The sequence below is a fragment of the Helianthus annuus genome, chromosome 8 (assembly GCF_002127325.2).
Source record: "Helianthus annuus cultivar XRQ/B chromosome 8, HanXRQr2.0-SUNRISE, whole genome shotgun sequence".
In the NCBI taxonomy this organism is placed as follows: Eukaryota; Viridiplantae; Streptophyta; class Magnoliopsida; order Asterales; family Asteraceae; genus Helianthus; species Helianthus annuus.
Genome location: NC_035440.2, coordinates 26,974,859 through 26,981,914, shown reverse-complemented (window position 1 = coordinate 26,981,914; position 7,056 = coordinate 26,974,859).

The window sequence follows — 7,056 nt, the reverse complement described above, 5'->3', positions numbered from 1 at the left end:
AAGGTGACATTCCGGTTACCAAAAGCCCTCCAAACTACAAATCACAAGCAAAAGTACGCAAAACAATGAGCATTACACAGTAGAGGTGAGTAACGGAGTGAGTGGTAGTTGATAGTTTGTTTTGAAGGTTGTAGAGAGAGAAAGCAGAGGGTGATGGTTTTAGGTTTAAAAAGAAATTACATTTCAGACCCTGTACTTGTGAAATTTCAAAAAAAACCCTCATCAAACGGTTATTTCTAACCCAGTTAGGCATTTGGATGAAAATGGCAAAAAGTTACAAACGTGGGGGGCTATTTGATACAAAAAGTCATTTTGGACGAAAATGACAAAATGCCCAAACCTCAGGAACGATTTTGGCAATCTATACTATATAATAAAAGAAACTAGATTTGGGACACATGTCAATCAAGGAGAGCATCTAAAACCAAATTTTTTTTAATCTTAAAAAAAATTAACTTGATTAATTGTTTTCGAAATAACTTACAAATAGTTTCCAATTTTTTAGGAACCACCGGAATTAAAAATTGTCTATAAATGTTTATATAATTATTAAATCCGATTTTTAGGAACTACCATAATTAAAGATTGTTTATAATATTTATAAATTATTAAAGTCATTTAAAGTTGTAAGTTACTACCTAATTTAACTTATCTTTAAAAATAAAAAAGATGATTCTAATATCATGTAACAATAAAAGATTATTCTGTGTGTCAGAAAATCTAAAAATTTCTCACTACAAATCTTCTTTAGGTTCATCGTTTTTTTAATTATTTTTGAGCTTTCATGGTTGTCATCTCTACTTATAAGTTATAACATCAGACAACATAACCAATGATGCCTAAAACGAATAGAAAACCAAACTGAACCGAAACGAAAAAACATATATTTTTATGTTTAAGTTTAAGTGTGTTTAACCCATGCTATTATATATTATTAATTTTATTCTTGAATATTAAGTACTTATAATAAAAACATTAAGATGTTTATTTATAATTGAGATGATTTATTTATTGTCTATAACAAAATTTAATATAAAAATTAAACAATGTTCAAAGTATTATAAAAGAAAAGGTCCTAATAAAAAACTTTGAAGAAACATAAAAATAGATTAGAAGGTTAGGTTTATGTAAATATTTTTAGTTAAAAAGATTAAGTATAATAACTTTAATGTAACCATATAAGAAATATTCTTAAATTTGAATTATAATTTTTTATTTTTGAATTTTACTTACTTTTGTTTCAAAACACGTAATAACCGAAAAACTGAACCGAACCGGTGTAAAAACCGAAAAATACCAAAACCGAAAAAACTGAAACCGAACGGTTTTGAAAAACCAAAAATCATTCTATTATTTTATTATTTTGTATATAAAATTTATTTATTCAACTCGTGTAATACACGGGGTTATAACTAAAAATATTTACATAAACCTAACCTTCTAATCTATTTTTATGTTTCTTCAAAGTTTTTTATTAGGACTTTTTCTTTTATAATACTTTGAAGATTGTTTAATTTTTACATTAAATTTTGTTATTTGTTATAGACAATAAATAAATCATCTCAATTATAAATAAACATCTTAATGTTTTTATTATAAGTACTTAATATTCAAGAATAAAATTAATAATATCTAATAGCATGGGTTAAACACACTTAAACTTAAACATAAAAAATATATGTTTTTTCGTTTCGGTTCAGTTTGGTTTTCTATTCGTTTTAGGCATCATTGGTTATGTTGTCTGATGTTATAAGTTAGAGATGACAACCATGAAAGCTCAAAAATAATTAAAAAAAAAAAAAGAATGAACCTAAAGAAAATTTGTAGTGGGAAATTTTTAGATTTTCTGACACACAGAATAATCTTTTATTGTTATATGATATTAGAATCATCTTTTTTATTTTTTTTTATTTTACAATGTATCATCTATTCATCCCGTGTGATACACGGGGTTATAATCTAGTTAACTCCTATAGGTATATATAATAAGTTTATATGTGAAATATATATTACTTTTTTAAACACTTTTGGGCTCTTAGATACTTTGGGCCTAGTGTGGTGGCACCTCTCACACAGGCCCAAAGCCAGCCCTGATGAGTTCATTGTAAAAGCAAATAATAAAAAGAGAAGCATTATATACGGTTGGTAAAAAGTAAAAAGAAACTTATTATGGGTTTTATCGGAGCAAACAAAAATATATTATATTGATTGAATTAGAAAAACTATTAAAAAATAAGAGTAAATTGATAAAAGCGTCCCTAAGGTTTGGGTATGTTTATTGGTTTCATCCAAAACAACTTTTTTTGTACCATATTTCTCTTCATTTTTAGGATTTTGTCATTTTCATCCAAATGTCTAATTTGAGTTATTTTCTGGGCAGATTTATGGATGAAAATGGCAAAAAATCCCAAACCCCAGGGACAACTTTGGTAAAAAAGTTAGACGGTCGGATGAAAATAGCAAACTTGCCCAAAAGTGAAGGGCAATATGATACAAAAAAGTTGTTTTTGATGAAACTGACAAACGTACACAAAACTTAGGGACAATTTTGGTAATTTACTAAAAAAATAACAAAAAATGTATTACGTTGGGTTAAAAAAAGTGTTGAAAATAAATAATAAAATTACTAAATTAATTTTAGCCAATGAGACGAGGAGAGAAACAAAACTAATTTTTAAATACACTATTTTAGTAAATATTATTTAACGAACACCATTATGAGAAATATTTTATCCACCAAATTTTTTTGATGGCAAAAAACTCGCCCATGCTAGTCCAAATTTAAGAATTTTCAAACTGCCAAAAGTGATTTTTTGAAAATCAATGTTGTCGGCCTGTCAAACTTCTTTTAATTCTTATCCAACAAAGCTTCTGAACTGTTCTGACAAGTTGGTTTAGTGGTTAGTTACTTGTTTTTTTTCTTTGAGGTCCTAAGTTTAACTCTAACTAGCATCACTTTGAAAGATATTGGTGGTGGCAATGAAGTTTAGAACTAGGCCTTTCTGGATGTTGAAAGTTTGAAACCGAGCCGAACCGGGTTTTACCGCATTGGGCCTTTGGGCGGGCGGGTTTTCCTCAGAACTGGTGGCTTGATGGCTCAGGTATGCATTCAACTCTGACTGTTATAGAGGAGGAGATACATTTGCTCGATTGAAAGTATCTCAGGATTTTTATCCAATAATTTAGTTGGCCGTTAAAAAGAAAAAAACTTCTGAACCAATGAAACTTGATTCAAAAATCACTGCCCACTTGTAAAATCCCACTTAACCAAAAAAACGCAGCCCAATCTGTATTCCAAAGTCCTTTTGAAATAAATGACCCACCAAATTCCCAAGCCTATGTTTCAAATAATCGGATCCATAAGTAAAATAAATTGTACCTTTTTTATGAAATTGATTTAATTACTTGAATTTTCAACACCTAATTTCAAGAATCAACCTTCTGTAGCCCACTTAAAATTAGGTGTTGAAAAATTGTACTTTCCATATAAACAAATTTAATAGTTGGTCAGTCAAATTCAAATTAATATTCGTAGCCCAAATGTTTTGTATTTCACACACCATTCAATATTTGAGGTCCATGTGTCAATTTCGTAGCCCAAATGTTTTGTATTTTAGCCCACAATACCATTCAATATTTGAGGTCCATGTGTAAATGAAGATCAAACTTCGGCCCGGCCAAAGATGAAACTCCGGTCAAGATCCGGCAACTATTCCGGCTGCTGGAAAAAAAAATAAAACAAAACTTCATTCTTTTCGTGTAAGTTTTGTTGTAAATGATTCAGAAATTGTTGTAGAGTAATATTGATGTTCAATTTCAGATTACAACAACTAATTTTGTGAATTTGATTCAAGAACAGTGTGTTTTGTCGAACAAGATTATGTTGATAATACTTTATTCAATTATTGTTCAATTTTTGTCAAATTCTTCTCCAAATCAGTCTAAAATCGTTGTAAATTCACAGTTTTTGATTTTGTTCTATACCGAACACGTGATTCAACCACACGAATCGATTAGATGCGGAATCTCTAATCGACATACCGAACATATTCAAATTGGACAGCCAAAGGACCCTGTGTCTGTCGTAGCGGTATGGCGGTATTTCTATTTGGTCATCTAACTCCTCTACATCTTACACAAATGTCAATCCCACAGCACAACTCTTAGATACGGGCAATCTAGTAATCAACTAACTGAATAGCAAAACTAAGTCTTTTAAAAACTAGATAAAAATGCAATTTGCGTCCCTGTGGTATGTCCCAAACATCAACCTGAGCCCCTAAATTAAATTTTTGGTTTTTTGAGCCCCTGACTTTATAAATTCATAACAGTATGAGTCCTTCCGTCAGTGTTCCGTCAGTTTGACTGTTTGACAATTGTGAAAAGTCCTTTATACCCTTAACCCTTAATATCTACACTTAATAGCATACATGAATGATCAGATCAGTTTCATCACACTTCTCATTCTCAACAAGAACAGATCATCATCATCTTCATCTTCCAGAACAGATCATCATCATCTTCATCATCATCTTCATCTTCATCTTCATCATCTTCAACTTCATCGACTGAACAGTTAGGGCTAAAAAGTCTCTTTCTTTTTGAGGGGCAGAACTGTCAAGTTGAAGAAGATATTGGTTTCTTGGATGGTAGATGGAGAACAAAAGCCGGATGATCCGACCCGAGTCGTTGGAGGATTCGGAGATGAAATAGGAAATGGATGGTGGAGATTGGTTGGTGTTTTTGTTGGTGGTGGAGATGGTTAAGATGGTGGTGATGGTTAAGATGGTGTACACAGTGGTGGTTGTGGTGGTGGTGGATGATGATGGTGGTGAGTTTTGCATTGTAAATCAATGAATATCAGATAAAGATAGAATCTTTTTGATGGGTTTGCTTCAAGATTGAATTTTTTTGATGGGTTTGGTTCAAGATTGAATTTTTTTGATGGGTTTGCTTCAAGATTGAATTTTTTTCTGATGGGTTTGGTTCAAGGTTGATTTTTTTCTGTAGTGACAATGTTTGGTTCAAGTTGCAACTGTAGCTTCCACAGCTCTTCCATTCATCCTGAAGCCAAAACCCTCTCACCTTCCTCTCTGTTCACAAGCCCCTAAATCCACAACTCTTTTGTTCTCAACTTACAAACAAAACAAAGATGAACATCTATTAGGTTAGGTCTCAAATTGAAGCTCCTTAAACTTTGTTTCAGATATGTCTGTTGCAGAGCTAAAAGAGAACCACAAAGCTGCAACTGAAACTCTCAATTCTCCCAAACAACGGTTAAGAGATAGAAAGATTCAGCTTCTTGATACAGATGGTATCTTCAATCTTAACCATCACCACCATCCTTAATTATATTCATATAGTTCATCGCCAACCACTGCTGCCCAGCATCTACATTAGGGCTTAATAAAGTTATTTGGGGTTTTTAGAAGGGAAGGGATGACAAAAGACGGTCTTAGCCCTGGCTCAAACAGTCAAACTGACGGCAGTGTGACAGAAGGACTCAAAGTTATAAATTCATAAAGTCAGGGGCTCAAAAAACCAAAGAATTAATTTAGGGGCTCAGGTTGATGTTTGGGACATACCACAGGGACGCAAATTGCATTTTTCTCTAAAAACTAAGTCCATAATCTTTTAAAAACTAATTATGAATGAAAATACAACCAAAAGGAATCATTTGGCAAATTTCTGATTACCAGTGAGATACTTAGCAGGAACGAAGACGGGGAAGAATTTCATAACACAACAAGAGATATACTTGACAACACGGAAGACTGTAGATGATCCTGTTAGGACCGAGCACACACACAAACCGAAACACTACACGCGAAAGCAATAACGAACACAACAATTTACGTGATTCGGTCTAAACTGACTATGTTCACGGGTGGCAACTAGGATATTTTTATTTTGGTATTAAATAATTACAAGTGCATTATGTATATTTATAGAGAATAATCTAGGGTTTAGCAAACTTGTTTTCCAAGTTAAGCCCAAGCAGGTCCCAGAAGCCTACGAACCCAACAAATCCTTCCCCAGGTGAGAAATTTATTCTTACCCATCATGGAACTTGCATTTTCAAGTTATTGTAAAATGTACTCTGGTCGGAGATTTGTCTAATCATGTTTTAGGATGTCTTTGTATGTGCATTCATTATGGACATTGTAATTTCTTTTGGACTGTGCTCTACTTATCAATTGCCTTAACATAAGAATTTGATGAACCCATTTTATTCGAGCTTGGGGCAAGGGAACAATAGGGTTACAATCTATTCTGGAATCACATGAACATTCAAGACAATTTATTTGAACCTTCCTATTTGATATCAAAATAAACAGATCATAAATGAACTTCATCTGATAGAAACATTGTTCCTAGATATCCAGTTTAGTTGAATCTTCCTATTTGACCAAGCAATCGTACCACAAAACGAGCACGCCACAGGTTCGGTTCGGCATGTATGAATAAGATTTGATGTTATATAATTCGACTTTAAAAGCAAAGTAGTGATATGACTCGAGAATTGATGCTTTATGGATTTTCAAAGGGTTAGGTGAAGTCTGGGTCAAAGACTAAAATTTATATAAAAGCAAGAGTAAATTGCCATTTTAGTCCCTCAGTTCTGTCTAAATTTGTCATTTTAGTACAAATAGTTTTTTTTTGCCTCTAGGTCCCTGACTTTTACATTTTGTTGCCATTTTAATCATTTTGTTTAACTCCATCCAAAAACCCAGTTTGTAACAGGGGTATTTTGGGGATTTCCTTAAAAAATGTTTTCGGTTGCCATTTTGATCCAATTCCAAAAAAATTCCAAAAAATCAAAAAAATTCAAAAAAATCTAAAAATAAAAACAATTCAAAAAAATCATAAAATTCTAAAAAATTCAAAAAAATCTAAAAATCAAAAAAATTCTAAAAAAATCATAAAATTCTAAAAAACCAAAAAATCATTAAATGTTTCGGCACGAAGCGTTTCGACCCGTACCGTTTCGAACCCGAACCGTTTCGACGCGAAGCGTTTCGACCCGTACCGTTTCGACGCTTCGCGTCGAAACGG